Source organism: Tupaia chinensis, unplaced genomic scaffold (assembly GCF_000334495.1).
Source record: "Tupaia chinensis unplaced genomic scaffold, TupChi_1.0 Scaffold000600_1, whole genome shotgun sequence".
Lineage (NCBI taxonomy): Eukaryota > Metazoa > Chordata > Mammalia > Scandentia > Tupaiidae > Tupaia > Tupaia belangeri.
This window is the reverse complement of record NW_006160117.1, coordinates 983,411-993,962: the sequence shown is the minus strand read 5'-3', so window position 1 is coordinate 993,962 and position 10,552 is coordinate 983,411.

Below are 10,552 nucleotides of genomic sequence, written 5' to 3'. Positions count from 1 at the left end.
GTCCGGGACTCAAACCACAGTCAACTACATGGGAGTCCAGCAACACAGCCATTACGCCAACTGCTGGTCCCAAAATTTCTGTTGTTTAAACCATCTAGTCTATGGTACTTTGTTGTAGCAGTTCAAGCAGATTAATACATCCCAGAATGACCAAGAGGGACTAAATTTCCCTGAGACAGATGTCAGTCTTTTTTTCAAGTTTATCTACCTATTTCTTCCATGGGAGAGACAGAGACACAGAGAAAGAGAGAGAGATAAGGTCCTCCCAACAGGGTCCTGCCTGCCAGTCTCAGCCAGCCAGGATCACAGGCATGAACATTTATGCCTAGCCTGTACAGAGAGACCTCCAGATGCAAATACCATCCTATATGGCCCCAGTATCACAGAATGTGTTGTCACCACTATGCTACAGCAGCTGGCTATCCACAGTCTTTTTAAAACTTGCTATTGAAAGTGGCATCCCATCACTTCTGTCATATTCTATTCACTATAAGCAAGTCACTAAGTCCAGCCCGCACTAAAGAGGAAAAAATTATCCGAGGGCATGCATGAGGGCAGGGATCACTGCGGGCCATCCTAGAGGCTGTCTCCTTCACTATAGAAGAGCTGACTTATTGAATAAAAACATATCTACATTGGGACCAGCAGTTAGCGTGATGGCTATGTCACTGGACTCCCATGTAGTCGACCGCGGTTCGTGTCCCAGACCCGGTGGCTTAAAACTCACACTGGGCACGTGTGCATGCGTGCCCAAGATCCTGAGAGGAGAATGGAGAAGGGATTGTGGCGTGGTCATCCCCCCTGGGGAGGTGATTTCTCACTTTCTGTCTCTCTGTCTCTCTCTGTCTGGCAAACACACACGCCCTATGGCAAAAACCTCTCCAAAAAAAAAAATATATATATATATTTATAGTATTACAATTGTATATATTACAATGCAAGCAGTACAAGTTACATTATTAGCATTTGTAAGAAAATAAATGTGAATTTCAAATTATGAGCGCACTTTGAAAGCTAGCTCAGAATTTGTGATTGCTTTACAGTCATGTTCACACACACGCTCTTATTTTTTCCCCCTTTTCTACTCCTCTCAGTAGACGTATACATATGGACACCACTTCTGGTGCCACAAATGTTGCCAGGAGGATGTGTGGTTCACCATTCCAAGCTCTGCTGTCTGGGCTGTCTGCCACAGCTGCCACCCAATAGTAAACCTCTTATTACAAATCCCATCTTTCTCCCAGATGACTACACCCTTGATTGATTAATTGAGCCTCTCTCAACACTGTCATAATGATAATAATAACAATAATACATTTCCAAGTGTGTTTGCTTTACCATGATGAACTGTAATAGTTTCATTATCATTTAACCACTACATAGACCTTGAGATGTACTATCGTTTATCTCACCTTTATTCTTACATCTGTAATAATACTTGAAGTAGAAACTGCCTCAAAGATGAACATTGAGGAATAAAGTAAACAAATAGTAGCATGAAAATTTTTTATGGCAGGTTTTTTCTTTCTCATATAATTTTTGTCAATAGATGAGCTTAACTATGGTACCTGAATTTCCTTTATTGTATGCATTGAAACGATATTCAGTCTCTTAAGTAACTCTATTGAATGAAACTAATGTAAACTTCTCATGTGTAATATAAAATGCATCTGACAGCATTCATCAAATTTCTTTTTTTTAAAGAATTGTTTTATTTAGCTTCATTCATTCATTCATTCATTTATTTCAATTATTTCATTTTGACCAGAGAGGGACAGAGCAAGAGAAAGAGAGAGAGAGAAGTGAGAAAGCAAGCTGCCAGGTCTAGGACACTAACCGCAGTCAGACATGTGGGAGTCCAGCACTCTTAACCACCACGCCACCTGCCGGCCACATATTTATTTATTTTAATTTGACCAGAAAGAGACAGAGCAAGAGAAAGAGAGAGAAAGTGAGAAAGCAAGCCGCTAGGTCCAGGACATAAACCACGGTCGCCCATGTAGGAGTCCAGTGCCCCTAACCACCACACTACCTGCTGGCTTCACATCAAATTTCTTTTTAATTTTTGCTATAGAGCATGTGTGTTCACCAGAAAGAGAGAGGAAGAGAGAGAGAAAGTGAGAAATTGTCCCCCAGGGGAAATGGCCACACCACAATCCTTTCTCTTCCATTCTCCTCTTGGGATTTTAAGCACATATGCACATGCACCTGGTGTGTTTTTCAAGCTGCCGGGTCAGGGACTCAACCATGTAGCCAGCCATGTGGGATCCAATCCACTGTGCCACCAGCTGGCCCAAATATTTATCAAATTTTTAGTTTTTAATTTGGCATTTAAACATAATGGCAACACGATGGAATACTGAAATACTAATTTTTTACTAAAATAATTGGTTGCTGGCCTATTCACAGTTGTGCAGGCAGTAGCACAATGCTGGAGAACATATGAAAAGGCTCTGGGTTCATGTCCCAGGTCTGCCTGAACATGTTGACACACTCGTGATCCTATCTAGGTGCAGGGCTGTGGGGGAGGACTAAGTGGAGACCCTACTGGGGATCTTCCTCTCTCTCTCAGGAAATAAGTAAATAAAATTAAAAATAATGGACTGCTGGTTAGGGTAGTGGGGGGGGGAGTTACATGTAAATGTACCCAATACAATGGCAGAGAGCTCAAAGTCATCTTTCAAATAAATGCTAGTCCAAATTAAATTCTGACCATAAAATAAAGTACAAGCAAAAAGACCTAAACAAAAATTCAAGAAGGTGGAAAGGTTGACCTTGCATGGCTCCAGAACTGGAAATAGAAAACTGGTTGTACTGACAAGCAGTCCTTTGGCCTCCCTATCCCATTAACATACAAATCATTAACACTATGCAAATCAGTAACACAATCAAGATTCCCAGAGTAATTTCTATTCCCACGTCTGCAGAGAGATCTAGTCTAGTTAGTTGTATAGATAAAGCTTCTGGAAAATGTGATTAATTAGGGGAAAGTGTGATAGTCATAAAAGGAAATTTGCAGTTAATCCCAGTTCAGTTAGTCAAGGTTACAAAGAAGAGATCATATAGGCTATTTAACCTCGAGTAGGAAGAATTCCTTTCCAAATCATCAATTTACTGTAGCCAACCAACTCATAAAACTAGGTCACTGGGTAAGGCAGACATAATGAGGGATTTGAACATTTTTAGCATTCCTACTGAAAGAGCAGTCTTGGGGTGGAGGACAATGGGGACAGAAAAGTCATATCACCCTCTCCCATAAATATCGACACCAACAGCCCCAACCTGAAAACCATGGTAACACAAATGGCAAAATAACATTTAAGAGAAAATTCCTGTTCTATATTGCTAAAGCCATTGGAGATTTCTATGTGATAAATTTCACAATGATGAAAAAAACTGAATTAATATTCCATTTTAAAAAATAAAGTTATTGAATATAAATTAAAATTCTAAAAAATGTATTTTTACCAAAGGTAAGGTTATTTTTCTTTTCTCAACTTTTAAAATTTTTAAATAGTGATAGATTTACAGGAGTTGCAAAGTTAGTACAGAGGTCTCTCCCATGCCCCCTACACAACCAGGAAGTTGATGTTGGTTGAACATGTATAGCTCTGTACCATTGTATCACAGATGTAGGATTATGTAACCATCACTGCAGTCAAGATACAGATCTTTTTCCATCACCACCAAGGCCATGCTACACATCTACCTGCCTCACCATCCCTAATCCTTAGCAGTCACTAACTTGTTTTCCTTCTATTTACGTGTGTCAATTTGGCAATGTTGTATAAGTTGAATTATATGGCCTTTTAAGATTGGCCCTTTTCACTCAGCATAATGCCTTTGAGGTCCATGGGAGTTGTTTCATGCATAAATAAATATTTAGTAATTGCTCTAGATATTGCATCATACATTCATAACATCGATCCACTGATGTTGAAATTTTACCAGTTCAAGTGAAATGGTTGTCCTCTTTCTCTGATGCTTTAACTATACTAGACCTTAGCCAAAAAGCTGAGAAATGACCTTGATGCTTTAAGATCCTTTAATTTCCTCACCCAGTCACAGTAATACATAGGCAGTTTGGGAAGCTAGAAGCTGCATGGGAGGTCCAGGTCAGGTTCTCAGATAAACAAAGCACACTGGGGAGGGCTGTATATGCCTGTGATCTTGGCTAACTGAGAGACTGGGGCAAGAGGATCACAATGCATTGGGACTCTGTCAAAAAAAGATTCTTTCATTTTTATCTCTGTTTCAAAAACTTCCTTTAGATTTTTTTTTTCAGAGAGAGATTTTTGCTACAGGGCACTTGTGCTTGCCAGAGAGAGAGAGAGACAGAGACAGAAAGCAAGAAATCACAGAGAGACAGAAAGGGAGAAATCACCCCCCGGGGGGGGGGAGGATGGCCATGCTGCAATCCCTTCTCCTCCATTCTCCTCCCAGGATCTTGGGTGGGCACACATGCACACATGCCTGGTGTGAGTTTCAAGCTGCCCGGTCTGGGACTCAAACCACAGTCAGTCATGTGGGAGTCCAGCAACATAACCATTATGACATCTGTTGATCCCTAGAATTTTTTTTAAGTGTAGGTGTGCTATCAACAAATTCTTTTAGTTTTTCTTAGTCTGAGAATGTTTGTATGTTCCTTTCATCCCTGATGGTTAGTTTCACTGAATATAAAATTTGTGGTTAAAAATGCTTTTCTTCCAGCACCTAAAAAGTGTGCCATTTCTTTCAAGCCTCCATTATTTTCTATGGGAAATCTCTCATTCAAATTACATCTTCCCCTGTAGGCAATATGTTATTTCTCTCTGGCTGTTTTCAGGATATTTTCTTGCTCTTTACTTTTGATTAAGATGTGTCTCAGTATGGATGTGTTTAGGTTTATCAAGTTTCAGAATCTCTAAGCTTCTTGAAACTATAGTTCTATGTCTTTTTTCAAGTTTGGGGGATTTTCAACTATTGTTTTTTTGAATACTATTCCAGTTCCATACTTTTTTCTCATTTCTTAGCATTTGTCAAAACTTGCTTGATGGCCTAGCATGAAGTAATTTTTATAAATATTCACATGTTCTTGACTGTATATTTTCTAATAGTTGAGTGCAGAATTTTATTTGCATACACCACACACACACACACACACACACACAGAGTCATACATAGCAGTAACAATGTTTTGGGCAACAATAGATTGCATACACAAAAGTGGACCCATAAGACGTATGCAGGTTACACCATAATATTATACCATACAGTCTACGTGTATAGTAGGCCCTACCATCTAGGTTTGGGTAAGTATACTCAAGGATGTTTACACAATGAAATTGCTGAATGAAACATTGCTTAGAATGTATCCTTGGGACCAGCAGGTTAGGTATGGTGGTTAAGATGCTCCCACATGGGCGACCACAGTTCAAGTCCCAAACCTGATGATTTGCTTTCTCACTTTATCTCTCTCTCTCTCTCTGTCTGTGTGTGTGTGTCTGGTCAAATTAAAATAAATGAATTAATAAATCAAATTAAATAAGTAATTATTTTTAAAAAGAATGTATCCCCATGATTAAGTGATGCATGACTGTATATCTACATGAGATTTAATTTATAATTGTGCTGCTCTCATTGTCCATGGCCTTTTAAATTTTGTCTGTTTATCTATTAATCTTCAGAAAATAAGTTATATTTCCTCTTCTAATTAAGAAGTTTATTGCTATTTCCTTAAAATTCTAATGACTTCTATTTTATACATTTTTAAGATTATACTACTAGGTATTTATGACTTCTGCTTTATACATTTTTAAGATTATACTACTAGGTATATACGGAATGAGGATTATTATACATAACTTCTTTGAAAATTGTTTCCCTTATGATATCTTCTTCCTGATAGTATTTTTTTTTTTGGAGAGATTTTCGCTATAGGGCGCGTGCGCTCGCCAGACAGAGAGAGAGACAGAGAGACAGAAAGTGAAAAATCACCCACCAGGGAGGATGGTCATGCTGCAATCCCTTCCCCTCCATTCTCCTCTCACGATCTTGGGCACGCACGCACACGCACCCAGCATGAGTTTTAAGCCACCAGGTCTGGGACGCAAACCGCGGTCGACTACATGGGAGTCCAGCGACATAGCCATTACGCTAACTGCTTGTTCCTCCTTCCTGATAGTATTTTAAGAATCCATTTTTTTAATTGCCAGAAGAAACATGAACTCTCCAGAGAAAGAGAAAGAGCTCTCCCCAATGTGGCATGGTCATGCTGTAATCCTTTTTCCTCCACTTCTCTCTCCATCTGTCAGAAATTTGGGCATGCACATGCAAAAGTTTGGCATATTTTTTGAACCACCAGAGCTTGGCTTCCAACTGCAGTTGACCATGTGAGATCCAGTTCTCTATGTACTGTGCTTTAATCACTGCACTATGGGGCAAACCTAGTGGGTCTTTTTAATGATCAGAAATATACAGTAGCATTAATGCAATAGTGATTACACAAAATACACCAATAAAAACTATTCATTTTTTTAGAGGTTTTTGCTCTAGGGCATGTGTACTCACATGAAAGAGAGAAAGACAGAGATAGTGAAAGGGAAAGGGATAAATTACCCCCCCCAGAGAGGATAGCCACACCGCAATACCTTCTCCTCCATTCTCTTTCTGGGATCGTGGCCATGCACACACACACATCTAGCATGAGTTTCAAGTCACTGAGTCTGGGACTTGAATCGTGGTTGTCCATGTGGGAGTCCAGCGACATAACTGCTATGTCATCTGCTGGTCCCACCTGTACATTATTTAAAGGCTAATTCTCACAACCTCCCTCCCTCCCCTGACAAAATATTTGGTTAAACTAACATGTGAGTGATATTTAGTGATATCCTTGCTACTACATAAATGGAACAATAATAAAAATTTCCCCTCCCCATTTTGTTTGAGATAATCTGATTAAAACTAAAATAATTTCAGAAGATCTGCAAATCAGTAATTCAGGAAGTTGGTGCTTTAATCTGTATGAGCTGCTATGGAAATACAGCAGTCTCCAAGAGTTGGTGACTCCTTGGGTCTCAGTGGTACAGAAACTGAGGCAGATGGGGACCAGCAGTTAGCATAATGGCTATGTCACTGAACCCCCATGTAATCGACCGTGGTTTGAGTTCCAGACCTGGTGGCTGAAACCCATGTTGGGCGTGTGTGCATGCGTGCCCAAGATCCCAAGAGGAGAATGGAGGAGAAGAGATTGCGGCATGGCCATCTCCCCTGGGGGGTGATTTCTCACTTTCTCTCTCTCTGTCTCTCTCTGTCTTTCTGTTGAGCGCATGCACCCTATAGCAAGAAAGAAAGAAAGAAAGAAAGAAAGAAAGAAAGAAAGAAAGAAAGAAAGAAAGAAAGAAAGAAAGAGAGAAAGAGAGAAAGAGAGAAAGAGAGAAAGGAGAGGAAGGAGAAGAAGGGGAGAAAGGAGAGAAAGAAAGAAAGAAAGAAAGAAAGAAAGAAAGAAAGAAAGAAAGAAAGAAAGAAAGACAGACAGACAGACTGAGGCAGATGCTTCTTTCTGATATTTATATGGCTGCACCTGCCTTCTTCTGATTATTTGTCTGGCATATTTTACCCTTTGTGTGTCCTTATGCTTTTATTTTATCTCCTGTAAAGAATATTTAGCTTGGGACCATCAGATGGCCAAATAGTTACGTCACTGGACTCCCATGTAGTCAACCATGGTTCAAGACCTGGACTCAGCAGCTTAAAACTCACACTGGGCATGTGTGCATGAGTGCCAAAAATCCCAAGAGAAGAACGAAGGAGAAGGGATTGTCATGTGGTCATTCCCCCTGGGAGGTGATTTCTCGCATCCTCTCTCTCTCTCTCTCCCCCTCTCTCTCTTGCTCTCTGTCTCTCCAGCTAGTGCACACACCCTATAGCAAAAATCTCTCCAAAAAAAGAATATTTAGCTATAGTTGGTACTATATAAATCCACTCTTTTGAACAGATTACTTATGTTTATTGTTATTGAATATTTACAGTATTTAGATTTATTTCTACTATCATACACATACATCTAGTGAGGTCTCAGGCAAGGATCATGTATGAAGTTTGCTGAGTGCCTTCCATGTCACTCTGCACAGTTTCTATTGCGTCACCAACACAAACAGAAGCTTTTACCCTGAGCATCAGTCAGCTATGACTGTCACAAACTTCATAGTTTAAAGAAGAACCATGTTATCATAGGCTGCTTATCACATGTGCCTGCCAAATGGAACTGAGAATTATCACATTACCAACTTGGGTGTTTAATGGATAAAGACACTGCCTTCAAGATAGAAGGTCCGTGGGCATGAATGTAAGTTTCTAAATAATGAATACAATTGAATACTGGGACTATATTTGCTCTAATAGATGTGAAGGTAAAACAAAGAGTATAGGGAGATGTTGGAATGTAAGGAGCAAAAGTTTGAAAAGAGAGAACGAAGGTAAATGAGCCAGATGAGGTAAGAAAAATGTCCTTGATAATTGATGTCCAAAATAGATCTCCAGGTTACCAAAGAGAAGGTACACGTGAGACCATGTGAGGTTCATATGACAGTCTCAAATAAAGATGAGGTTCCTCAAAGCAGAAGGAAAATATTCTAAAAAAGCATCTAAAGCTAAGAACACGCAAAGAACATGGAAGATAAAGAGGGAAAACAAAGAATTGTCCTACGATTCTTTGAGTACCACTTAGAAAGCAGAGAAAATATAAAGAAAGAAAGAAAGAAAGAAAGATGGAATAAGATATCCAAGGAGAAGTAGAAACTGACAGGGAAACAGAGGGAACAGTATCCACTTATGGGTAGAGAAAAGAAGACACAAAGATGAAGAGAGGGAATGAAAGAGAGACAAAGAGACTGAGAATAGAAAACACTGGAAATAGATTACTGAGCAAGAGATAACGGAAAAAAAGAGATAGAAAAAAAACTCAAATGAGGGCCAGCTGGTGGCATGGTGGTTAAGGCAGTTGGATCCCACATGACCAGTTCTACGGTTCAAGTCTCAGACACAGAAACTTGAAAAACACATCATACATGCATGCATGCATGCCCAAAATCCCAAGAGGAAAAACACTGGAAATAGATTACTGAGCAAGAGATAACGGAAAAAAAGAGATAGAAAAAAAACTCAAATGAGGGCCAGCTGGTGGCATGGTGGTTAAGGCAGTTGGATCCCACATGACCAGTTCTACGGTTCAAGTCTCAGACACAGAAACTTGAAAAACACATCATACATGCATGCATGCATGCCCAAAATCCCAAGAGGAAAATGGAGAGGAAGTGATTGTGTCATGGCCATCTTCCCAAGGGGTAATTTCTCACTTTCCTTCACTCTGTCTTTCTCTGTCTCTCTCTGACTAGCACACATGTCAAATTGAAAACACTCTAAAAAACATTTTTAAAAAGGACTTAATCATTTAAATTTGTTTTAATCATATAAACAAAACAAATCATATAATATAAAACTTATACTTCTATTTCCCAAACTTAATTTTCTCTGCTTCTAATTTTACTGTTCTCTTTTATTTCTACTTTTGTTTGTTCTAATCCTACTGAACATTTTGAGAAAGACTTGAACACCAAAGACACTCAGAATTAAGTGTTGCTGAACAAAGCAGTGAATCTGCCTTCCACATACACATGGACATGGATGAAGCTCTCCCAACCTAAATATATAAAATCTAGCACAGTAGAGGGACCAGCAGTTAGCGTAATGGCTATGTCACTGGATTCCCACGTAGTCAACTGCGGTTCAAGTCCCAGATCTGGTGGCTTAAACTCATGCCAGGTGAGTGTGCGTGCGTGCCCAAGATCCAGAGAGGGGAATGGAGGAGAACGGACTGCGGTGTGGCCATCCCCTCTGGGGGGTGATTTATCGCTTTCTATCTCTCTGTCTCTCTCTGTGTGGTGAGCGCACGCGCCCTATAGTAAAAATAAAAATAAAAAATAAAATAATAAAATAAAAAACCTCTCAAAAAAAAATCTAGCACAGTAGAGACACAGTCAGAGGCATGCCCACCTTAGAAACAGTCCACAATAGCAATACCTAGACTTCCAAGCAGCACCACTACAAACACACGAAGCTAAAGTACATGTCATATGTACACATAAAACTAGCTTCAAAAAAATCCCTTTATTAAAACAAAGAAAAAAGAAAATGCCCCCTCCTCATTGTGTTCACTTATCTCAGGTTCAAGACATTCCTACTGATTTTTTTTTTTTTAAATAAATTTGCTATTGGGTATAAGCTCTCACCAGAAAAAGACAGAGAAAGGGGGATAGAGAAAGGGAGAATGGTCATGCCACAATCCCTTCACCTCCATTCTCCTCTCAGGATTCTGAATATGCACATGATTGTTCATGCACATATGTGTGCACATGCACTCGCGTGCACACACATGTGCAAATGCCCAACATGTTTTTCAAGATGTCGGGTTCAAGACTCAAACTGCGTAATCAGTCATGTGGGATCCCTAACTACCATGTCTCCAGCTGGCCCCTGATTTCTTTTCAACAAGACATATATTTGCTGTATATTT